The sequence below is a fragment of the Choloepus didactylus genome, chromosome 11 (assembly GCF_015220235.1).
Source record: "Choloepus didactylus isolate mChoDid1 chromosome 11, mChoDid1.pri, whole genome shotgun sequence".
NCBI lineage: Eukaryota > Metazoa > Chordata > Mammalia > Pilosa > Megalonychidae > Choloepus > Choloepus didactylus.
In genome coordinates, this window is record NC_051317.1 from 46,001,314 (window position 1) to 46,028,040 (window position 26,727).

Here is a 26,727-nt window from a genome sequence, read left to right on the forward strand (position 1 = left end):
ATCCCACAGGAAAATTAAATCTCATTAAGACCATGCTCTTCCTAGGTCACTTTTATCCTCAGTGCCTGGCACATAATAACTAAAGAGACAAGCATATTTAAATGAGTTCTGCAACTGAAATAAGTTTACTCAATGTAGTTAGTTGTATTCTCACATGGAGAAAACTCGTAAGCCACACTTTATTGAAGGAAATTAGATTAAATCAACATATATATTATTAGAGCAAGGTATATTGCAGAAGTGGATTTACTGTTAACTTAATGAACTTAAGTACCAGGTTCCCTCACTTGTATTGAATTTCATATAAGAAACAGATATTTTTATGTATATGTATGCCCCATGCAATATTTGAGACATACTTTAACTAAAAAGCTAGTTATTTATCTGAAATTCAAATGTAACTGAGCTTCCTGGATTCTATCTGGCAACCTACAATGCAACGCCTCCCCTCTCCAAATTGTATAAACTGCAGATGCTGCAAAACCTTAGTCCACCTCTGTTCTATTGCTATGATACACATTTGAGCAAGCAAGTGTTCATATTTAGAGCTGAACTTTAATATTTCATAAGGTGTTATTAAAAAATGGGTAACTTTTGAAAACTTAAGTTTATACAATAGTTTTTTCAAATACATTATCTCATATTATGTACCTTAGGTAATTGAATAAATTATATTGTATATGTTTTTATAAAAGAAAAATGGCAAAATCAAATTTTCCAGTCTAAATCATCAAGGACAACATAGATTAATATTTTCAGTTAGTGTGCATATGGATTCCCTACTGTTTGCCATGAATTGCATCAGGGCTTGGGGATACAAGAAAACATGGTCTGGTCTTTTTATGTGTCTGAAAGGATTATGCAATAATGTAACATCAAGACATATCAATCAGAAATTTTAAGACAGATTATTCCTATTAAATGCTGACAAAATATCATTAGGTTGTCACTCTCTGAGACAACCAAAAACATTTGATTGTTTTTGACATATACGCATGCACAATTTGATCATCCCCAAGTAATATAGCTTTGGTCACATTTATCCCAGAAATATAAGTGCTTGTTATTTTCAAAGAACTGAATTTTCTGGTGGTGTAGAAGGCAACAATGGGAATGGAAACAAAGTTATCTCTACTAAAAAAAATCTATAGTACAAAACACCTGCCCATGACAGGAAACGCCTATCCTGAGAAAACTTGTCCCTTTGAGCAGTTGGATTTCCTTTTTTCCAGAAGTGAATATCAATCACCTTCAAGTGCAAGGCACTGAGCCTGGCCTTGAAAAACACACACATGAATGTAACAAAACTCTATCAAGTTTTTTCTTTACTTCTTTTTGTTTGTTTGTTTTTTTTAGTGTAATTTCAGGCATGTGATTATATGTATAACCTTAATTTTTAGGAAATTCAGTTTTCTGGAGTAAATCAAAAGTAAGGAAAAATGTGAAGTTCCCTAAATGTTTATATGCACACATTTATGTATATATAGGTGTCATTCTATAAATAAGAGAACAGAGAACTGTATTTTTATCTGGAAGAGAAATGTGCTATAGTTTGTATTTTAAGTTCTAAGAACAGACTATTTTTATTTAAATTTTGCTGGTCCCAAATATCTAAGAAGAGTTTCTTGCACAAATCAAAATGAAATAGTTCCCCAAAATATATTCTTTTTGAAAGAGAAACTTAGATGGATGGAAAATCACAGTGATGCCACTCACTTTTATGTCAAATGCCCATATTCAGTAATAAAAGGAATTTACAATCTTACTTGAAATAATAACAAAACCACCATTTGTTAAGCAATTATTACATATTTCACTTATTTCATTTCTTACACATAACAAAAAAAACAATTTAAAACTACATACCATATATACCATCCTAGCTTATAAAACATTTGCTTCATATATTGTAATTTAAACACATTTTTAATATCATACTTTTCCTCATAACCTGAATTTCAAGATACGGTCAGCATGTCCTTCTTACTATCTGTTTCTAACAATTTTAAGGGATTTTTTTTTTTTCAGTTAACTGAGATGGAAAGAATGATCAGCATTTATTTTCTTTCTAGTCCTTCAATCTTACATCTGATCAGAAACCAATTATTCCTTTTGCAATGTTCCTTCTTTACATAACTCCCTTCCCATCCCATTGCCACTGTGCTAGGCAAGGCCAACATTTCTTAAACATCTTATCCAAACTTCTGACCCCAAGTTTTTTGCACAGTCTTGTCTTGTATTTACACTGCCTTCAAATTAATTATCTTAAGGCAATGCTTTTACTAAATCAAGGATGTACTGGTTTGCCAACACACTCTTCCACTTGAAATTCCCTTGAACTCTTACATAAGGGCTAAGACAGGATTTCAAACAGCATGCACCACAACTCCAGTGATGCTTAAACAAGTCCACATCTAGCCAATACTCCATCTACTGAGACAGAATGATATAGTAATCAAAAACCACAGTTGTGGATTGTGCAGCCACAGTGGCTTGGTTCAGATTCAACCTTTGTCATTAACTACCTATGTAGCACTGGATGAGCCATTTAATTTGCCTATGTCTGATTCCTCAAAATGGGGATAATATCTGAATTAACCGCTTGTGTGTTGGAGAGCTGAATTAGTGAAGACTTGTAAACTTCTGATAAGAGTGCTTGGTATAAAGAGAGTACATAGTAAATGTCAGGTATCATTTTGCATTCTATGATGTTGCTTTTGTAAGTCAAAAATCAGTTGACTGTCAGCAATTTCATATAATTTTTACCTGAAAATGTTCCATTCTCTATTAACATTTTCTATTTTTTCCCCTTTGCTTTACAAGTCATAACTTTACTCTTTCACAAATCAGGAATCTGTAACTATTTCAGTATTTTTAAGTTTTGATCTGTTTTGCTTTGAGACCTAATGTGAGAAACAGATGTTACTGTCTCGTTTTCCTGATCTGAAATCTACTTGCATTAAGAGTAGACTTGTTCTCAATATTTAAACAGTAATATTCTTTTAAAAGCTTTAGACATTACTAATGTATTTTAGTTTGCATAATATTAGAACATGTACACATACTTCTGTAGAACTCTGAAATGTCAGGACAAATCAATTTTGCAAATGTCAGCCCGACATTCACAAAACTCATCTCTCTCCTGAAGGATCCTCCTTTAATTCATAATAAAAGATTCAGCATCTCACTTTACTGCCTTATTTGAAAGGGGAAATATAAGCAGCTGTGTTCTTCATTAGACATTCAATTTGGTATTGAAGAAGACCTATCTGCAAATATCTGCATTGTAATGGTAATATAAAATATATTTATTCCATTCTGCATGTGTTTAAAATGAGTCTCCTTAAATATTGATATATATGCTTCCTGGTTTCTCATGCAAGTCAAAAAATGATAGATATATAATTCATTATTAATTCTGGTTACAACATTGTTCCTCTTGAGAGAACTGTTGAATTTCAGATTTTCTGCCAATTTTATTTCTCTGAGACTTTGTATTTGTGTTAATATAAATTGTGATACTGATAACATAGAAAAGTCTTAAGCAGGTGTGGTAGATTGAATTATGTGTACCAATAAGAGATATGTTCTTAATCTTAATCCATGTTCCTGTAAATAGGACCAGTTCAGGATGTACTGCCTGTTAAGTGTGGGACATTTTTTTCTCCCTGTTGTTGGCACTATGTTATTTGGACTTATTTTTTTTTTTCCTGTGACGTGATTCTATATGTTTGTAGGTTTTCTGGAGATCAGGTCAGGAAAAGAATAACAGTAAGGATATAAAGAAAAAGCCAATTGGCAAGGCATAGTAGACATGGTCGAAATTATAGGACTTGAACTGCGAAGGCTAGTTATCAGTTAAGAAATGAAGAATGTCATTTATTTGGGCTGAGACTTCAGATTTGATTGGATCTTTTGTGACAGAAGTTTTCTCCTATGCATAGTACCTGTAGAGTGAGAGACCTGGGAATGCCATTATCCTGTTATATTAATTAAGGGCAGCCACTGATAGATGGAGGAGAACAAATATAAGTAAACAACAGACAAAAGGCAAAATATTGCTAGTATCCCAAACCTCTGGAAGAAAGACCATTCCTGTTTCTGAACTTTCCAGTTAAATAAAAATCAGTAACTGGCAAACAACCAGAAGCTAGGATGAGGCAAGGAATGATTCTTTCGACCCTGGCAACACCTTGCTTTCAGAATTCTAATATCCAGAACTGTGAGAAGATAAATTTCTGATGTTTTAAAGCCACAAAATTTGTGGTACTTTGTTATGGAAGCCCTAGGAAACTAAGACGATTGAGTTCTGATCTCAGGTAAAAAAAGACATATTTTCGGATGAACATCAAGAAGATTGCTGAAACAGGATGCATGTTTAAGAACAACAACAGGAAGTGAGGAGACAAGAAGAGTTTTGGCCATAAAACCTTGGGAAATAACTATTTTGAAATACAGAAGGAACAAGAAAAACCTGTAAAAATAATGAAGAAAAAAGAAAGAGGAAAAATGGAAGTTAGTGAAACTCAGAGACATGAAAAGACAGTAAAAAATCTATAGAGAGTGTAAAGTGCAATGAGAATGTGAAAGAAGATACTGCATTTGCTCATTATTTGTATATTGGTGAGTATTTGAGAGCAGTTTCAATAGAGTGTTAAAACTATTTTGCAATCCTAGGTATGCAAATGACATGAGAGAATTGGCCAAAAAGGATCAATGGCACTGAGAGCAACTATAATTCCAGAAGCATGTGAATGAAAGGGTAGCATGAGCTAGCCTGTATACTGTAGAGGATGATGCTAAGTTTCACAAGAATCAATGAAGAGGATGAGGCTGAAGATAAAATGAAGAAGGAGGGAGCAGTATTTTTTGAAGAATGGAAGAGATTGAAATGAGAATTCAGAAGGAAGCAGTAACAACTGCTAATAATAACAATGACATCATAATCAACATTTGCAACCAACCACCGCCACCAATATCAAAAGCTAACCTTATGCTACCTCTCCTTTTCCTAACAGAAGATTATAAATATGGGTAAGGATGCAAAAATTATCTTATTCCATAATATTGCTTAACCACAGATCTCTGTTCTTATAAAAACTGAAATTTAATTTACAAATTAAAGGATACTGTAATTTATATTATTTATATTTTATGTTAAATAATCATATATTAAATACAGATAAGGCAAAAAAATCATATCACTGATTATTGTGATTTTAGGAAATTGTTTTATAGATTCTGACAACTGAGCAAAATATTATGAAAGGTACTTTTATTAATTTATTTTAATTTATATTCTAATGTTATTCTACTAACAAACATGACAAACTAAGGATATTACTATGCTTATGCAAGGTGAATGGACAAAATGTTGCTATTCTGACCATACTTATGTTTCTCTGAGAAATTATTATATAGTTTGTTCTAGTTTGCTAATGCTGCAGAATGCAAAACACCAGAGACGGATTGGCTTTTATAAAAAGGGGGTTTATTTGGCTATACAGTTACAGTCTTAAGGCCATAAAGTGTCCAAGGTAACACATCAGTAATCAGGTACCTTCACTGGAGGATGGCCAATGCGGTCCGGAAAACCTCTGTTAGCTGGGAAGGCACTTGGCTGGCATCTGCTCCAAAGTTCTGGTTTCAAAATGGCTTTCTCCCAGGACGTTACTCTCTAGCAAGCTTGCTCCTCTTCACTCACAGCTGCACTCTGTTCTTTCTCTTTGAGTCAGCCCATTTATATGGCTCCACTGATCGAGGCCCACCCTGAATGGGCGGGGCCACGCCTCCATGGAAACATCCCATCAGTTATCATCTACAGTTGGGTGGGGCGCATCTCCATGAAAACAACCCAATCCAAATGTTCCAGCTTAATCCCCACTATTATGTCTGCCCTACAAGATTGCATCAAAGAATATGGCTTTTTCTGGGGGACATAATACATTCAAACTGGCACATAGTTTTTAAAGTGTTGCATCACATTTTAATTCCAATTTTGCATTACTGCAAATTCAAACATAGACATTACAACTCTTGCTAAAACAATAAAATGAAGAATATATTTGAGGAATTAAAGTTTAATATGAATAATTTAAAATATTAATCATTATAATATTATAATAATCATTAAAATATTATCTTACTTAAGGCAATAAACTATGCACAGACCAGTAGATTTGTTATTTTTTATGCCCATTTTTTCCCAATATATAATTGTGGTTTTATACCTGCTAATAAGTATATAAGAAATCAGTAATTTAGTCACACTTATGAAGATATTAAATCACTGCCTTTGAGAAGTCTGATTTTCTGGTTTCTAATATGTGTACGTATTGATTGTACTAAAGAGAAGTAATTTTCCCATTTTCTAATCATGCTTAGAAATCTATAAACATTTAAAAATTGGACTAAGGAACAATTGGTTTCCCTGCCATTTTCATTTGCAGTGACTAATGGACATTAAGAATAGGGGAATCATTTCCAGGTAATTATTGAAAGTAAGCTGATTTATTAGGTCATGACATACAGGAAATACAGTGTGCAGTACATGATTTCCATTGTTACTTGAGATTGGAAATTTCTTTTTCAGAAAATCAATAAAATCTTTCAGACTTGCAGTGCTATCTGAATCTGAGTTCTCTGTTGCTATATAAGTTATGTATTAGAAGTCATAGAATTACACCCGTAGTAATGTTTTTAGTCAACAAATCATTTACATAGTATCAAGTAACTATGTATTGGATAAGTATTAATAGGTACATTACTTTCCAGAATTTCATTGGTCCTCCAATCACTAAATTATCTTTGTTTAAGCTCTTATTAGAGAATAAGTCAGAGTCACATTTTACTTTTCTTTAATCCTAGCTATGTAGAAGCAATCTGATTGTTACAAGTTGTCTTTCCACTACAAAGAGCAATGCATCATCGGTGGCTCTAACCTTAATAGGATACGTTTCCCTTGAAATAATCATGGGAGGCATGGAGTTTTATTATTTGGGGAATATGCGTCTTTTTTCAGCTCTTTCATCATGATTGCCCTTGTGGACAGGCAATAAACCAGGCTTATTTTAACAAACTTAAAATCTTAGTGGTAAAAAAGAGGAATGTATTCTACTCTCCTAATTCTTATAAAATGACTGGTAAATATTTTAATAAATATTTGAAATTATGGTTGGCAAATAAAGTTAATTTTTCATTGTTACAAGAAAAAAAGAGCAAATATGAATTGAATAATGTCAGAATTAAGGATAGATTGGCAATATTTTATAGACTCAAACATATAAAAACTTGAGTGCTGTTAATGGAAATGAATGCATTATGAAATTCATCTAAGTAAAAATCATTTGATTCAGTGACTATATGAGTCAATCTGACTTTTATGCATAATGTAGCAGTGGCTACCAATATTTTCCATCTCCATTTCTAAGGTTAATCTTTCATTCAATAGATTGGTATTTATCATCTACTATGATTTTAAAGCTCAAAGAATGCAAAACTTATTTGGTGCAGCTACTTTAAAAAATATTAACAGTAATCAAAATATCCTAGAGTTATGTATCTGTAACAGAAATTGCACTCCTTCACACCAGTTTGAGAAGACTACTCTTCCTATTTAAATGTGATCTCCCTACCCAGGTCGTAAGGGGCCCAACAAGCCACACAAGTGACTTGGGAATTTAGCCTTAGGGAAATGGCTATAAAATGAACAGCAGAGGGAGACAAAATAGCATTACCTTCATTTTTTTGCTTTCTTCCAATCTTAAAGGATTATTTCTCCAAGAATGCTATATTTTGCCTTTTAATCTTTGAATCAGCTCTTCCATTCTCCTGGAATTTCATTGATTCCCAAACTGTCTGAACATGTATTCAACTTCAAAAAAATCTATGTAGTTTCTCTCAGAAGCAATTTATACATTTCCCGGTAAGAACTAGTCAATTTTCTCCTTTGTGAAGTTTTTTGTTCTAACAACCCTCATAGTTATCTGTTTAGAACTGTTGCAGTTTGCTAAAGCTTCCATTATGCAAAATATCACAAATGGATTGGCTTTTACAAAGGGGATTTATTAAGTTATAAATTGTTCTAAGGCCATAAAAGTGTCCAAACTAAGGCATCAACAAGGGGATACCTTCACTGAAGAAAGGCCAGTGGTGTCTGGAACACCTCTGTCAGCTGGGAAGGCACTTGGCTGGTGTCTGCTGGTCCTTTGCTCCAGGGTTGCATTTCAAAATGGCTTTCTCCAAAATGTCTGTGGGCTTCTGTCTCTCTTAGCTTCTCTCTCTCAGCTCCAGTGCATCCTTGCTTGTTCTACCAGGCGTTTCTCTATAAGTGTCTGGGGGTCTTCTCTTAGCTTCTCTTGGGCAAACTCTGGGCTTCATCTCTTAGCTTAGCATCTCCAAACATCTTTCTGTCTGCATCTCCAAGTGTATGGGTCTGTTTTGGCCCCTGAGCTCTCATAAGGACTCCAGTAAACTAATCAAGACCCACCTTGAATGGGTAAGTCACACCTCCACAGATATAATGTAATTAAAAGGTCTCACTCACAGTTAGATGGGTCACACCTCCAGGGAAACAACCTAATCAAAACATCCCACCCACAGTCGATCTGCCCCCACAAGACTGCATTAAAGAACATGGCTTTTTATGAGGTGCAAAACAGATTCAAACCAGCACAAGAAGCTATGTAAAAATCACGATTTCATGAGATAATGGTTCTTTAAAACTTGGACTAAATATGTCAAAGTTGATGTGCTGCATAATTCAGAGTTGTTGACCTTACTATGACTTGCTAATATATAGCAAAACAGTTGATCAAATGATTGTGTTTAGTAGGACCCATGGATAAATATATTAAAACTAGTAGAAGTATACATCTTAGGACGATGAAATCAAAGGGCTAGCTTTAGAATATGCAAGTTAAGATCCATTAATATGTGCATTGGAGACTGGGCAAGAAATTCATAAATTTTAGCAATCAGTCAATCTAATGAAGAGATTTTTTTCCACCTTACCAATTTTTTGGATAAAGTCAGCTCACTACTACCATCATCAGTCCTCTGCACAACATTGTATGTAACAGCAGTGGCAGCAAAAATACGGCAGCAAGCAACAAACAGTAATGATTTTTATCACCAAATCAAAAGAGAGTGATATAAAAATGACTGTGGAGTGGTCAGAAACATTTAAAAAAACTTGCATGTCACCGAGACTGAATTTCACATTGTGAAGAATATGCAATTATCACAGTAATTAGGAACCTCTGCTCTGCTGTATATATCTGGGAAAATCCATTTATTCTATTTATTTTTGTGTGAATCACCATTTAAAAGACATCAAAACTTAAAGAGAATTGCGTCAAATGTAAATGCTTGATTTAAGTAAAAATTAGAAAACTCTTACTGTTGCCCCTTATTTTCCCCAATTCTCCAGTATATAAATATACTTTACAGAAATAAAATTCCAAAACTATCCCTCCCTCTTCAACCTCTTCACTGAAAGTCTCCTACACAATTTTGTTCTAATGGTTACCTGGATCTCCTCTGAGGATACTGACTGCTTTTCCTACAGAGCTTCCAAGCAGTGAAGAGTTTTTGTCATGTTTTGTTTTTGTTTCTTCTATAGTTCTTTTATTACTAAGCTTGAAATAGGGGGAGATTTATGCCCTTCTTGCTCCCCATTGCCCTTTCCAGTCTATTCTCCAGTTTGAACTGAGATGATCCCATTTTACAAGATTTTATCACTCAGGACCCCTCTTTATCACATCATCTACTGACACCTAGGTCTCACCTCAATTCCTGATTTTGTTAGCTTCTGACTCACTACTACTTTTCCTGTTAGAATTTTCAATGATTTCAGTGCTCTGAGTGAATGAAAATCCTAACCACATTTTGGCTTTATAGTTGCTTGAACTCCTGTGAACTTATCTGGCAATCTCTCCCAGCTTCCAAAGTCATGACCTAGACCTTGTCATTACCAGTAATAGCAACTCCCTCCTAATCTCCATTTCATGCATCACGCTCTGTCAGCACAACTTCCTGACTCCCTGCCTCCAGCTCACTGCCTCCATCAACCCCACTCTAATAACCCTTCGAGCCTCATGATGTGTATTTATTGATCCCACAATGTCTTCACAGTCCCTCATCAACATTATACTTTTCCCTTCCATCCCAACCCAGATTGAATTCCATGGTCAGCTGCTTTAATGACTTTATTGCATACAACCTCAACTCGGTAGTTGTTTGATTTTGTCATAACTACCTTGGCAAAACCCTCACTCCAGTTAAACTGAACTCTTTTCTATTATAAGTCTGATGCTGAGCACTAATAGCACTGGAGAAAAATGCTATACTGTGTGGTTTCATTGTAAATTTATTTTGAAATTCAAATTAATACTTGAATTTCTATTCTCTACTCTCCCTCCACTTTCCTGGATGACTAGTCTGTACATTTCCTGATCTCCTTGCACATCCAGCATCTCCCCCAACCTCCTCAGTTTTAGCTGATGAACTTGTTTCCTAATGCACAGAGAAACTGAGGTTCAACCACCTGTCCTCACATCTACACACCTGTACTACCTACACCTGCATACTCTGTTTTCACTCCTGTTTGTATGCAAAAGGCCAAACCCTCCAGTGTGCCTGGTTGCCAAAGCCTATTTGAGGGATTTTACCTCTGTCTACACGATATCCTTGTCCAAACAATAGCTCCTCTCCCTCTGAGTGGACTCAGTCTTTTGTTGGGGTGCATATGCTGACAAGAAGCATGAACTAGATTATGGTTCCCACTTGCCCCTTGGACTTAGCATCCCGGTATATTACATAACTCTAAGTAGGGGACCTGTCTGTTTCCTACAAAGGGCCCCAACTCCACAATTCTTACCCCCCCACTGCCGATAACAATTCCCCCCTTTACTAGATCATTCCCATCACGCTGTTACTTATTCCATCTTAAATATATATATATATATATGATTTCTTAAGCTACCTCTCTTCCCACTTTCAGCTTCCTCATCATTTTTGTATTTCCAACTGTAGTTAATATTATTATGAGTTCTTCACACTTTGTCTATAATTCCTCTCTTCTCCACATCTCTTAAATTCACTCCAATGGAGCATTCTCTTCTTCCACTCCAAAGAAACTGTTCTTGGCAAGGTCATCAATGATTACTGCTTACAGCAAGGCAAGTTCTCAACTTTATAGAACTTTGACACAGTTGATCATTCTCTCTTCCTACAAACCCAGTTGTGTTAATACTGCCTTCCTTGTGTTTGATCCAAGCACTCCTTACCACATTCTTTGCTAGCATAACCCAGTGGTCCAAGCCACTAACACACCTAACTTAAATTATTACAGTAGCTTCTAACTGGTCTTCCTGATTCCATGCATGCAACACTCTAAGGGTTACTGTAACAAGTCAAGGTGATCTTTTTAAAATACAAATCAGATCAGGTTACTTTTGTGCTTGAGACACTCACTGGTTTCCCATTTCATTTATAGTAAAAACCAAATTCTTTACCTGCAACCACTACAAAAAAATAAAAGCCTTATTAGCATTCAGACCTAATTTCCCTACTCTTAAAGTTGCTAACTCCTTTCTCCCCTCTCAGGCCTTAAATACTGGCTTTTGTCTTCACCTTGCTTGCTCTTCTCCAAGACATTCTCTTGATTTAATCCCCAGCCTATTTCAAGTCTTCACTCACTTATCACCTTCTCAGTATGGCTTTCCCTGGCCATCTGTTTGGAATTACATCACACTCCTAATATTCCCAAACACTTGCCCTTCTTTATTTTGTCTTCAGCACTTATAACCGCCCCACATACCACATTATATTCATTGACTTTCTCCCTCACTGAATGTAAGTTCATTAAGGGCAGGGTTTTTAGCTGCTCTGATCATTGCTATACCTTATCAAGACCCTAGAATACTGTTGGGCGCAGAGGAGATACACAATAAAAATTCATTGAATTAAATTCATTGAATTATATTGGCTTGGAATCTATGTATTCCATAATTATAGCCATAAGAATATAAAAACATAAGCCATTTTAATCTAATATCCCCCTACTTTAGTGATCTTTTGTAGTTTATATATTATAAGAATTTTTATCTTTAAAAATGAAAACTTGATTTGCATTATCATATGATACCTCAATAATGACAATAGCCAAAACAAAACAAACAAAAAAAAAAAAAAAAGGAGAGAAAAGAATATGTGGATTCAAATTGCAGATGATTATGTTTAGCAGTTTGTACACTGCCTCTGGCTGTGAATCACCATGAGCTCATAGAAGGTGGATGTGTGCCCTTGACATTGGAGAATTAAACCTTCACATTCAGTCCATGTGTTATGATTGACTAAATAGTGATGACTTAAAAAAATAGTGATTTTGGGTGTGTGTGTTTAGAGAGGTCTTCTTAAATCTAGAATACGATTCAAATAATTATTTATATTTCCTTGTAGTGTCCTTTAGTCCAACAGGAACTTATTTGCTTTTGAAATTTCAGATCAGACTCTAGTATTTTGTTTCTAAATAGGTTTAACCAGTTCTTCCAGCTACAATCATTAATAACCTTTACTCATTTTCTGGAGACTCTAATTCCTCTAGGAATTCCAATCACTTCTAAGTTGTCACCCTCTATTTCTTACTCAATTCTCAGAGATTCACTTCTCTTTGCTTTCCCTAGAGGGATGCACATATGTGACCATGCACCTAGACTATCCTGGCAAATCCCATTCCTGAACTTTGGAATTGGGTCTTAGAGACTTATGGTCAACTTGTTTAATGGTTGGCCTGGGAAACTACGGGGCTGGAGAAACTACTTTCCACATAAAGAAGCTGACCTACAAAGAGAGATATAAAAGTTAAAAATAGGTGCTTAAAAAGATGTTATTTGAGACTTTATGCCACAAGGACAGAATGAATCAGGGAAAGCAGCTTCCAAGGCTTCTGGTGGATTTTCAGATTGTTTCCTGTTCCTTGAGAAGAGGATAAATAATGTTTGCCCTTACCTCTGTGAGGTATCCTTTTATCAGTACAATTAATTCTGCTTTCTTAGTTAACCTAACATTGTGGATTCTTTTCTTTGCAGCCATAAAGCCATTGATTAAGAGCCCAACTCAATAATTTATTAAAAGGTGTGTTCTTGGCTTTTACTTCTCATTTATTGTGCTGGCTGCTTGTTCTTACAGCAGAACCACACTAATTTAAAAAAAAGTATAACTTCCTAGTACATTTGTGTAGACAGCAGGAGAAAGCACCATATTAATTTTGTTTTTGTAAGATATGTAGTTAGATGACAGATAAAGATATAGAGAGATTGATAGAGAGATAGACACAAACACATGCACACACATACACACACACATGATATAATGTTTTGGTTTGCTAAAGGTGTCGGAACGCAGTATACCAGAAATGGATTGGCTTTTACAATGGGGGTTTATTAAATCACACATCTACAGTTCTAAGTCCATGAAAATGCCCCAATTAAGGCATCAAGAAGTGGATACCTTCTCTGAAGAAAGTCTGATGACATTTGGTGTTCCTCTGTCACATGGGAAGGCACATGGCTGGCTCTGCTGATTCCTTCTCCTGGGTTCAGCTTCTGGTTTCAGTGGCTTTCTCCAAAATATCTCTGGGCTTCTGTTTCAGCTTCTCTCTTAGCTTTTCTCCTGGTTCTGGTTTCAATGGCTATCTCCAAAATGTCTCTGGGCATTTTCTCTTAGCGTCTCCAGGAGGCAAACTCTGGATTACATATTTTAGCTTCTCTGAGCTCTCTCCAAATTATCTCTGCCTTTCATCCTCTCATAGAGTACTCCAGCAAGGGGATTAAGACCCACCTCGAATGGGTGGGGTCACATCTCCATGGCAACAACCTAATCAAAAGTTCCCACCCACAATAGGACTGCCCCCACAAGATTGGATTAAAAGAACATAGCCTTTTTGGGGGTACATAACAGATACAAACCAGCACAGTAAATGATAAGTATATATACACATACACATATATTTAATATTTTATATATATTTGTTCCAGGAGAAATTGAATGTCATTTCATCTTGTAACAAAAAACAAAACAGAATCCATTAGAATTCCAATTATAATTGAAGTCAAGCTACAAAATAATTCAATAAGATGGCACATTTTTTGATATTCTACTTTTCATTCAAGGCAATATAATGTTTCTCTATTTTAGTCTTCATTGTGTAAGCATCCATGCATGTTTCTTCAAAGATTCAGGAAACAATCACTGATTCCTTATGGTATTCCAGGCACTGGTCAGGATACTGGATAGAGATATGAACAGGAGAATGACTAGCTCAGCCCTGAGAGAGCCACTTACCTAGGAGAGAGATATGGCATTAGACAATCACTGAATGAGATTACCATGGCGAGGAAGCTGGGAAGTAGACCATGCCAGTCTCTGTAGGTCAAGTTAAAAGTTTTGCTGTGTAATGACAAGATAGGCATTAAGATGAGACATGACATGCTCAAATTTGAATAGAGATATTTGAGGATATTTATATGTTAGTGATCTGCATTGGTATTATAATTTCAACTGGTCAGTTCAGACACATAGGAAGCTATTGATTTTAGAGGGCATGTGTATGTGTATATTTAAAATAATCATAAGTTCCGAAATGTATTCATGTTTTTCATTCCAATAGTCTGGATATATAATTACATAATTTTATGTAATAACAAAATGTCCAGTTTCACATATATAACAATGAGAATGGGCTTCTTTATCCCTATACCTATGAGTACTTCTATTTTTTTCCCTGTTCTATTGTACATCTTTTCTTCTTGCCTGTTGCATTAGTCAGGTTTCACCCAGGAAAAACAAAAAACACTGGGTATTTCAGAGAGAAAGATATTTAATACAGGATATTGGAGGCTTACATAACTGCGGGAAATGTTAAGGTGCTGAAGATCAGGTAGGCCACTGGAGGAAATTTAGATGTGCTTGGAATCACAGAAATGGTCATAATGGTTGCAGCTCAGTAAAAACTGAATCATGTATTTCCCAAGAGAATACAGTGAGACGTGCTGGCTATCTATCAGATGATCTTTACCTTCTGGTAAACAAATTCTACATGTCCTTTGGAGATAAATTTTGACCTACTTTTAATCCATGACCTGTCAACTTGTCTAGGCTGGTTGTTTGGTCACACACTTGCCTGGATGATGCTGTGAAAGTATTTTGTAGATGTGATTAACATCTACAATCGGTCAACTTTAAGTAAAGGAGATGAGCTTAGATAATCTGGGTGGACATCATCCAGTCCTTAGGAGCAAAAACTGAGGTTTCCTGTAAAAGAAGTTCTGTCTCAAGATTGCAATGTCAGCTACTGCTGAGTTTCCACACAGACTGACTAGCCTACAGAACTAAATGAGCCAATTACTTAAAATATATCTCTCTCTCTCGATCTATGTATGTATATATATATGTATGTATATATATATATATGCTATGGATATATAGTGGAGATATATATGTGTGTGTGTGTATGTGTGTGTTTGTATGTATGAATATATATATATATATATATATATATATATATATATATATATATTCATTCTTTTTTTTCTGGAGAACCCTGTCTGATGAAGATTTTGGTACTGAGGTTGGTTCCAGAAGAACAGAATTTGAAGGTTAAGTATTCTGAATTGTTTCTATAAGTGGTTCTCAAATCTGATTTGATTTAAAGGCATGAAGGGCTGTATTTAGTCCATGGCATGATGTGGCAATAGAGTTATGCAAATAACACCATTGGATACCCCCAATCAACTACTTATATGAGACAAGGTTCTAGGTGACTGTGCATTTGATACCTTAGAACATTTTTGTTAAACTAATGAGTATAAAGGGATTGCCTGCTTTTTCCTAACTGTACTGGAGAAAGAAAAGTTAAGCTGTATAAATGACTAAAAAGTTTTCATGACTGTCTTTAATGAAACCCATAATTCTTATAAGCCACAATGCTGAAATTTCTGAAAAGTACATCCAGTGTCTTACCCTGCTAGTGGTGGGGTTGTAATGCATATTGAATTCCTGAACCACAGGGTGTCTGCTGTTAAAGAAGTGCATCTGTTGGGAAGGAAGGAGATTCTGAAAATTGGAATGGGGACATATGAGCAGATCCTGTTCAAGCAGGGTACATTGACCCCTAAATCTTGCTGAGCCTCCTTTTCCAGTAGAAGCAGCCCTTCCATAGTGAATCAGGATGCTAACCCTGCTTTGCCTGAAGACCCTGTAATTGTATCCCCTGGAGTAGTTGCCTTATAAGACACTGCTGATACTCCTCAGGACACACTCCCTTTTTGCTTCTAGACCTATAATTAGATCCAAGTCCCAGCCAGTCCCAAAATATGGCAGAATAGTCCCAGTGTGAACTGACAATAGAGACCTGCAAAATATCACCTTTTGACACTGCTACTTAAATGTTTACAAGAGGCAGACTCTGGATAACAGTTTATTTGATAACTGAGCAGAGTTTTGTTAAATAAAAGGATAATGATGTTAGCTGGTTGATACTAAATATGATGGAAAAAGTTACTAAAGCAAAGGATGAGCTAAAGCCTTCAAATTCCCACCTTAAATACTACATGAAGGACATGAAAATTTCTATGTGTGAACTGAAAGAAACCCTTACTTCTTGTAGCTGTGGACTTCAGATTTCTGCAAATCAGACACAGAGTCTCATTTTAAAAGTGGATGAATTACAATGCAAATTGAATTCCCAACCTTGCAGCATGTCTGCTGTTAAAGTGAGGGCCTTGGATTAGGAAGGAATAGGATACTAAATGTTGGAATGGGGACATATGGACTGAAAATGATGAAAGTGGGAACATTGAATCCCTACATGCTGCTGAGTCTTCTTTGCCTGATAAACTAGTAATGGGCCAACCTGAGGAATCAGTCATCCCATCTAAGTCTGAAAAGATTAACCCTGCTTTGCCTGATAAACCCATGCCTGCCTACCCTGAGGAAATAGCCCTCACATCTCCATCTGAAAAGATCAACTTTGATTGAACAGATGAACCTGTAATGGAATGCCCTGAGGTATTGCATGACACTGCTAATTCCTCTAGTGCCCCACCCCCTTCACCTGTCTTTTCATCCACACCATAACTATACTAAAGTCCCAAAAGGCCCCAAAATGTGAGGTACAAAGCACGACCCATAAGGAATTTTGCTACACTTAAAAAGAACTGCATAATTTTTCTAGTTTATACAGACAAAATCTGGGGACTACATGTGGGAAAGAATATTAAATGTGAGGGATAATGGTGGAAGGAACATTAAGTTGGGAAGCAGGTCCAGCTGGGGTGCTGACTGAAGGCAAAGGGACTAAGGAATGGGTAGTGGAAGAAGTTGCATAACTACCAGCTATGACCTTGTGATTAATTGCAGAAATGAGGACTGTAATTGTCAAAACAGTTTCTTTTATTTTTATGAATATGTTTGTGTCTATGTGTAGGTATGCACATATATATACATATTTATGTGCAGAAGTGTGACTTCAATATTTCCTTAATTTGGTGATTAAGTATAGTTCAAGGAGAAAGGTATGGTGTCAAGCTGTCAAGGGATAGATTGTGATAGTTAATTTTACATATCAACTTGGCTAGGCTATGATGCCCAATTTTTTTGATAAATAGTAGCCTAGATATTGCTATTGAGATGTTTTGTAGATATGGTTAACATTTAAAATTGGTCAACTTTAAGTAAAGAAGATTACCATAGAAAATGTGGGTGGGCCTCATCTTAGTAGTTGAACCCCTCATGAGTGAAAACTGAGGTTTCCTGTAAAAGAAGAAATTCTGTCTCAAGACTGCAATGTCAGTTCTGCTGATTTCCCAGCCTGCTGGCCTGTACTCAAATTTCACACTCAAGTTTTCAATAAATTCCTGCAAAGTTTCCACCATGCTGTCCCACACTATAGATTTTGTACTTGCCAGCACCCAAAATCTCATTAGCTCCTTAAAATAACTCTCTCTCTCTTTCGCTCTCTTTTTACTTATCTAGCTATCTACCTATCTATATATCTTACACACACACACACACACACAATACACATGTACCTTGTTTCCGTTTCTCTGGTGAACACTGAATGATACATATGAGATTTAAATAGACCCCAAATCATCAAATCCTGATCCCAGAAGAAAGGACATTACCCACATTTGGCCTACAAAAGTTCTGCAATCTACTGGCCGTAGCGATTTGCTAAAGCTTGGGCATATTACTAAGCCAGGCCAATTAGGTCCCATCAAATAGCTCATGCTGAGATGAACTATTTCACTGGAGTTAATTAATTTAACAGAAAGTGATTTTTGGACTGAAGGTAGACACCATTGCAACGAAATGGAAAAGCTGCCTGAAAATAAAACCCATAGCAAGGAAAACAGAACATAAAGTTAGCAAGAGCCAAATCTTGAGAACTTTTTTTTTTTGAAGCCATCATTGGAGCCAAGTTTAGAGCTGAATTTGTCAGTTAAATAATCCAGTCTTGTTTAAGCCATTGGAGTTGGGTTTCATTTGCCATTGAAAAAAGTCCCCAGTATTATACCTATTATATATACTTTTTAAATTCCCTTTAGATTTGACTTTCTATTTTTTTAATTAGGATTTTTGCATCATAGTATATATTTAAAATATTTTATATTGCCTTAATGTTTCATATGATGTTAAAATAATAATGTAACATAAATTGTAAAGTTCTTCATATTTTTCTCTGGTCTGTGAAAACTTCTATTATCTGAGGATTATTTCTTCTTAACTTTTAAATAACTTTAATATAAAACCTTCTATGCTAGCATCTGTTTACTGAGAGATTCTTCAGCAATTTTAAATTATATTACAGGATTGCCATTCTATTGAAGTGTTCTATTTCTTATTGAATTGGTGTTTGTAATTCAGTTTGCTCTGATTTGTTCTGTAATTATTCACAGAGACTTTCAAATATAATGTCTTTCAAAGTGATAATTTGATTTTCCTTGTGTTCATGTCATCTGTACTTTTATTTTTATTGAAAACACATAGTTTTAGAGATGCCACAGTAGTTTGTTTTCCCTTTTAGTATCCTTTGGATTGGTTTACAGAGAGAGGGAGAGTCCAATTAGTATCCATGGAGAATAGTTATCAGTGGGATTGGTGAGGGAAATGGATTAACACCTTCTTATTTAGCTGTTTCCTGTGTTAAGAAAAAATCATGAAATCTAAACCTTTGAAATGATCACGTAATGGCAAGTGTCAAATGGGAGACTGTTGCTAAGGTATGATTATGACACAAGGCAACAATCCACTGGAATATAACAGGGGAAGGAAGGAAATGAGTGTTTTTACTCCTTTGTTAGAGGTATCTGGTCTGTCTCCTTCTCTCCTTTATTTGAAGCCTCAGGCACTTTGTGCCTCTAGCTACTCTGTTATTTTCTCTCTCCTGACATGTGTCTTCTAATTCTTTCCCTTCTAATATACCAGTATTTTAAGGATGACTGGTGGCTTGAATTAATAAAACTTGCTATTCTGTTGGCTTTCCATTAAAGATGACCAGCATTTAGTGGCTGCCAGTAGGTAAATCAGTGATTAATTCCTTTGTAACATAAAGGACAAGAGGCCAGTTTTCTTTCTAGAATATGACACTGAGTGTGGCTTAAACCCCAAGATGTAGATGTGTCACTACATGGAGTCAAGAATGAAGACCAATAGGTTGCCTAGAACATCACAGAGGCATAAAGCCAGGATAAAAATGATTGGCAAAGTGTACTGACATGATAGATACCATTAAATATTATATATAAGATCACTTTCCATATTCAAATAAATTTTAATAAACATCCAGGTATATTTTTAATTATATATATTTCTCTAAAATATTCTGGTCCTTAATTTCATCTATTTGAGAATTTATAAAAGTTTATAAAATCATAGGCCCAAAGCAAAGTTTTAGTTAATGACAGAAAGCTTGGTGTCATAAAGTCTAAACATCTGCAAAAAGACAAATTTTGGATACATGTAGCCTGGCTACTCGTTCTGATAAGCTATTTCCTCCTAGAACAAAAAAGACACCTGGTGTTCAAAGACTTAGATAAGAAAATCACTGTAAGACTTCCCTCTATGACAAGTCAACCCACTGCCACTCTGTACATGCATGTCCCTTGAACACATCTGTTTTATCCCTTTAAAATGTACTTTTCTCTCTTTCTTTAATAAACTTTACTACTTATTCCTACTGGCTCCTCTCATTTCTGAATTCTTTCTGCGGCTAGAATCCTGAACCTGGAATGGGGTTCTGCCTGGCACTGTTGCCACCAGGGTGCCGATTACATATTCTGGAGAGCCAAACCAGGAGAAGATTGCTGCAGGAGCTTCCAGGAGTCCATCTTCACTGATTTCAAGTGAGAAGACATCTTGAGGTACGCCTCTTGACACTAATGCTTGCTGCACCATGTGGCCATGCCTCCTGATCATTCTCCTCCTTGGCACTACACCCCTCTTAATTCTTGCTTTTCTTATGGGTGCTTCCTACCTGTCCAACACTTGAGTCACTCCAAAATGAATATTTGCCTCCCTATTCTCCCTAATTTATGAACAGACCTTACAATCCCTGGGCAGAGAAAGTCTCCTTATTACTTATCACCTCCCTCCTCTTCTGGAACAAAATTGGAGATTTTTGTGTGTTCTTAGAAATTTCTGCCCTGTGTTTCTGCTGCTCATAATGGACCTGCTTCCCAATATTTCCTTGATGTCCTCAGCTGCAGCACGCTGTAAGTGCCTTCTCTTTACTACCTAAACTCTGATGAAATCTGAAAGTTTTTGGCACCCTTTATCCTCCTCCTATTCTGAGTTCTCTACTAAGTCCCTTCTGATACACATGCCCTAACTTTTTCATAAACTTCAACATGTTTACACAGTCTATCTCCCTTTCTGACCCCTGGCAGGAATACCAACTCCAGAATTTTGCACTATGGATCTTTCCATCTCTCTGTTCCCTCCTTTGCTAGAAGCATCAAAGACTCCTTGTATTGGTGCTAATCTGCGTACCTCCCTACCCAGCCTTAAACCACGGGCTATGAAGGAGTAATTGTTGGGTTTGTATTTGGGTTGTGGATGGGGAACTATGCTGCAAGGGGTGGCAAGAGCCCCAGGTTTGGCCCTGCCCAATTACATGCCCTCTCCCAGGACCTAAATAATATTTGAGGAGTGTTCTAGTTTGCTAATGCTGCCAAAAGGCAAAAAAACAGAAATGGATTGGTTTTTATAAAAGGGGGTTTATGTGCTTACACAGTTACAGTCTTAAGGCCATAAAGTGTCCATCAACAAAGGGTACCTTCAGTGTAGACATGATCTTTCCATATACAAATACACTCATTCCATCACAATATCACAAAACATTAAATCATTTCAGTAACAATAAGATCCCATCAAAATCAGTTACAGGTGTGGTCTTGTCCTAAAGCAAAATTCCCCTTCTAGCTGTGGACCTGTGAAACTTAGAGCAAGTTATGTACTTCCAGTATACAAAGGAGAGACAGTCATAGGGTAAACATTCCCATTGCCATAAGGAGAAACAGTAAGGAAAGCAAGGTTTAAGAGACCAAAACAGTTCCTAAAACCTGCAGGGGAAACTCTATTAGATTTCAAAGTCTGAGAGTCATCTACCGGATGATGTTGCATCCTTGGGACTTGAAAGAATGGGAGTCCAACCCTTTCCAAATGCTTTCCTGGCAGTCCTTTTCTCTCCAAATGCTAGAGTGAGTGCTCCAAAATAGCCACATATTGGGGAGACCACCTTTTGGCCCCACCTTCCTCAAACATTGGGGTGCCACCCAGACTCCGCCTCTCCTGGGCAAAGGCTCTCCCCTCTCCAAACAGTGGGGTGGCAGTTAGGCTCTCCCCAGTTCCCTGGGAATGTGCTCCACCCTCTTTGGGGCCTGGGGTGGCAGAATTCTTCCTGAGAATCGAGGTGGAAGGCCCACCCTTGACCTATGGGACAAACTCACCCTTTCCATGCATGTGGGCCACTCTGTTCTCCCAGACCAGAACTTTTGACTCCAGACCTCATCTTCCATGGCTCTGTCTCTGAAGAAATTTTTCCTTCAATTTGTTCCTTGTCTTTCTCCTCCAGTCCAGACCCACAGCATCTCCATTTGTAAAGATCTCACAAAAATTCTGTTGGCTTTGCATGAGCACACAGGGGTCAAAGCCATCAGACAATAGGACTTTCCACAAATCCTTTCTGCTTAGCTCCTTCCCCAATCTTGGCTTGTACTGAAATGGTGGCTTCGTTCCATGTTTGGTTAAATCCTCATGTTGGGCTGTAGCTTCTGGGGTTCCCCCTCCTGGAAGCCCAGAATTTTCCACACCATCAGTTTCTGGTTTCTTTGAACCCAAGAGTTCAGTTCTCAGCTTATCTCTGTCCTGTCAAATTTTACTATAAGCTGCAAGTAGAAGCCAGGCTATTTCTTCTATATTTAGCTGAGAGATCACATCAGCTAAATATTCCAGGTTGTCGCTTTCAAATTCTGCCTTCCATTCAACACCAGGACTCAATTTTGCCAAATTCTTTGCCACTTTATAACAAGGATCACCTTCCTTCCAGTTTGCAACAACACATTCATCATTTCTGCTCAAGACCTTATCAGAAGTATCTTTAGAGTCCATATTTCCACAAACAGTCTCTTCAAAGCAATATAGGCCTTTTCTATCAAGCTCCTCACAGTTCTTCCAGAATCTTCCCCTTATCCATTTTAAAAGCCGCTCCAACATATTTGGTATTTGCAAATGCAGCAGCACCACACCCCACTTCTCTGGTACCAAAATCTGTTCTAGCTTGTTAATGCTGCCAGAATGCAAAACACCAGACATGGATTGGGCTTTTATAAAAGGGGATTAATTTGGTTACACAGTTCAAGTCTTAAGGCCATAAAGTGTCTATCAACAAAGGGTACCTTCATTGGAGAAAGGCCATTGGCATCTGGAAAACCTCTGTTCACTGGAAAGGCATGTGGCTGGCATCTGCTTGCTCAAAGTTTCCATTTCAAAATGGCATTCTCCAAAATGTCTGCATCAGCTTCCAGTGGCCACCTTCAAACTGTGTGTCTCAGCTCCAGCTAGCTATGAGCCCTTTCTCTATGAGCTTACATAGTGCTACAATAAACTAAGCAAGGCACATGCTGAATGGGTGGGGCCACACCTCCATGGAAATTATCCAATCAGAGTTATCACCTACAGCTGGGTGGATCACATCGACACTGAACCAATAGGTTCCAACCCAATCCACATTAATACTTTTGCTGCCCACACAAGACTGCATCAAAGATAATGTCATTTTGAGGGACATAATACATCCAAACTTACATAAGGAGCCTCCTCCATCACCTTTTATTTTGCTGTTGTCCTTTTCCAGGGCATTCTCTCCTCTGGGGAACTAGATAACTTTTAAAAACATTTCTCCCCAAACAGGCAAGTCAAGCAATTAGAAGAGGAAGCACCGTCTCTTGAGTTCTTTTGTGTCTTGCAAGTCCTCTCCACTCTTGTCTGTCACCCATCCTCATGGATCCTTCTCACACTCCAGTCTCTATTAAGGAATTTAAGAAGTAAGTCCAGTCTCCTTAAGCCGTTGGGCAGAGAGAGTTTCCCCTCTCTTTCTTCCCATTTCAGGCACATTCTCTCCTCTTTCTGCCCCTGTCTCCTCCCTTGCTGTTATTCTTGCTCACCTATATCTTTGCACATGGCCTATGTATCATTCCCATAAACAACCCTTAGTCACACTGATAACATCAACCTCCTCCTCCCAAAGGAGAACACAGGCCTTAGCCAAGTGGGACCTCTTCCCCTTTAAGTTCTCTGTTTGTGTTGGTTTGTAGATCAGGTCATTGATGAAGCTTACAGAAAGATTTTTGCTCCCAGAGTTGGGGAAGGAGCAGAGGTTCAGCTCAGAACTGCTGGGGTGAGGAATCTTGCTCATGAGCCCTCTGGGTCTGGCTTGGGAATCAAGGGGTGAAACAGATAGCCTGCCTCCTAAGTCTGTGCTTTTCTCCCAAACAGGATGCCTGGGGGTGAGAAGGTATTGCAAGGATACTACTCCACTGCAGGATGCAGGATGCCAAGCCTCAGTGAGTGAGTATCTCTCCATCTCTCTCCTTTCAGATTATGGGCAGTGTGTCCAGCATCCCAACTAATAGCCCCCAGGCTGCATCCTGAAAAATTGGAATAAACTACTGACCAGTGTACTGGAAAAAAGAAGTTTATTTTCTATTATAATGTTGCTTGGCCACAATATAAATTGGGAGTTGGAGAAGAATGGCCACCGAATGGCACTCTCAGCTTCAAAGCTATTCAATTAGATCTTTTTGCAAAAGAGAGGGGAAGTCATCTAAAATTCCTTATGTCCAGCTTTTCATGGCTCTGTATCAAGACAAGGCCATGAGGGGACCTGTAAAATGTGTTATCTTAAAGGGGAATTAAGAGATGAATTCTTTCCATCTCTGGGAGAAAAGGAGGCAGATATTTTAAATGATGCATTGTTAGCCAGACAACAAAACTTGAAACCCCAAAAAGACTCGGGGATAATTCTCCTCCAATCCCAACCTTGAACCCACTGGACCTGAGTCTCCTATGGACCCTCCTCCTTTAAAGGAAAAGGCTTCCAAGCCCACTGCACCCCCTCCTTATCCAGGTCCAGCCAGACACACTCACACTGGAGCCCCTTACAACCCCCTAGAGAGAGAGAAAAGGAGCTCAGAGGGGAATGGACTGTATCCTCTCTGGGAAGTAACCAATGGTGATATAGGAACCATAAGAGTCCACATCTCTTTTTCTATGACTGACTCAGTACAGTGTAAGAAGCAATTGGGAAAACTTTCTGAGGATCCTTTCAAATTTCTGGAGGAATTTAAAAACCTGGCCCTCAATTATGAGTTCACTTGGGTAGACATTCAAATTTTTCTCTCCTCCTGTTTCACTCCCAAGGAAAAGTGAAGGATCTGGTAAGAAGCCCAAGGACATGCAGAGAAGCTTCATGGGGAACAGCCAGCATGATATATGACAGGAACCATAAATGTCCCAAAGGCAGACCCTAACTGGAACTATCAGAGAAGGCAGCAAGATCTTGATGGACAGGACCACATGGTTACTTGTTTAATAGAAGGCATGAAGAAATGTATTATCAGACCTGTAAATTACAACATGCTACAAAGCATAACTCAGGAAGAGAAGGAAAATCCTGCTTTGTTTCAGGGGAGACTAGTAGAAGCTATGAAAAAGTATAGCAATGCAGACCCAGACTCTGAGGAAAGACAAATTATGTTAAGGACCTACTTTATAGGCCAGTCAGCTTCAGACATAAGGAGAAAACTGCAAAAAATATCCCTAGGGCCCCAAACACCTGAATGACCTTATGAGTACTCCCTTTTCTGTCTTTAATAACCAAGACAGAACTGTGGAAGAAAAGAAAGCGAGGAGAGACTGGAATAAGGTGAGGCTCATAGCTTTAGCTGTAAACGGTAAGCAGCCACCACAGGCCACTAAGGACAGAAGCCACCACTAAACTGTCATCAATACAGAGAGTCCAGGCAGTGAAGATGAGATAGGCCCCAAGGGCCATAGGAGCCCTGAAGACAGAGAGAGCCTCCAGGGCTCTGTCCATGACGAAGGAAGGCAGGACACTGAGCCCAAGAGTGTGTCAAGCCCCCAAGGGGGAGCAAAGCCTCTCCAAAAGCCCTGTTGACTGTCCTCAATGATGACTGAAGGGTCCCAGGGCCAATGGCTCCCTGGATTTCACCAAAGACCATAGAAATCATTGAGCCCCTGGTGTCTCTTGATGTGGCTGTTAAGACCATTATTTTTTTAGTTGATACAGAAGACACATATTCTGTCTTAACATCTCACTCCAGCCCTCTCTCCTTTAAAAACTGTCCCATTGTGAGAGAAGATGGGAAGTCTTGGGTTCGAGCCATCACCCCATCTCTCCCCTGCCAAATTGGTAGTATTCTTCTGAGTCATCAGTTTTTAATAAAACCAGAGTGTCCCCCCACTTCTAGGAAGAGATATACTAAAAGCATTGGGTGTTCAAATCCATCTAATATGTTGTCTGCCAAAGCAAGAACCTGAGAGCCCCATTGCGAATATGGTAGCCTTGAGTATGGTGTTAACTGGGCCTGAAAGCACTCTAGAGTCCCTCTCAGAGTTAAAAAGATCAAGTGAACTCCAAAATCTGGGAGACAGACCTTCCTGGAAAGGCAATTCACATCCCTCCTACTGTAATCCAGTACAGGAGGGACCTGCCTTCCCCAGAAAACAGACAAACGAACAAACAAACAAACAAACAAAAAACCCACTGTATCCCCTTAATATTTAACCTCTCATCAAAAATTGCTAAAAACAGGACTTATCATCTCCTGCAGGTCTTCCTCTAACACTTCCACTCCACCCATTAAAAAGCCAAATAGGTCCTAACTGTTAGTGCAAGATCTTAGAGCCATAAACCAATTTGTCATTTCCCTCCACCGTATCATACCTAACACTTACACCCTCCTCAATAAAATGCCGAGCTCCAACATGTGGTATTCAGTTCTTGATTTTAAGATGCTATCTTCTGCATACTTTTACACTCAAATTCTCAGTTTCTATTTGTCTTTGAATCGCAAGGGCCCCAGGATACAACCCCACACAGCTCACATGGACAGTCCTACCCCAAGTGTTCAGGGATAGTCC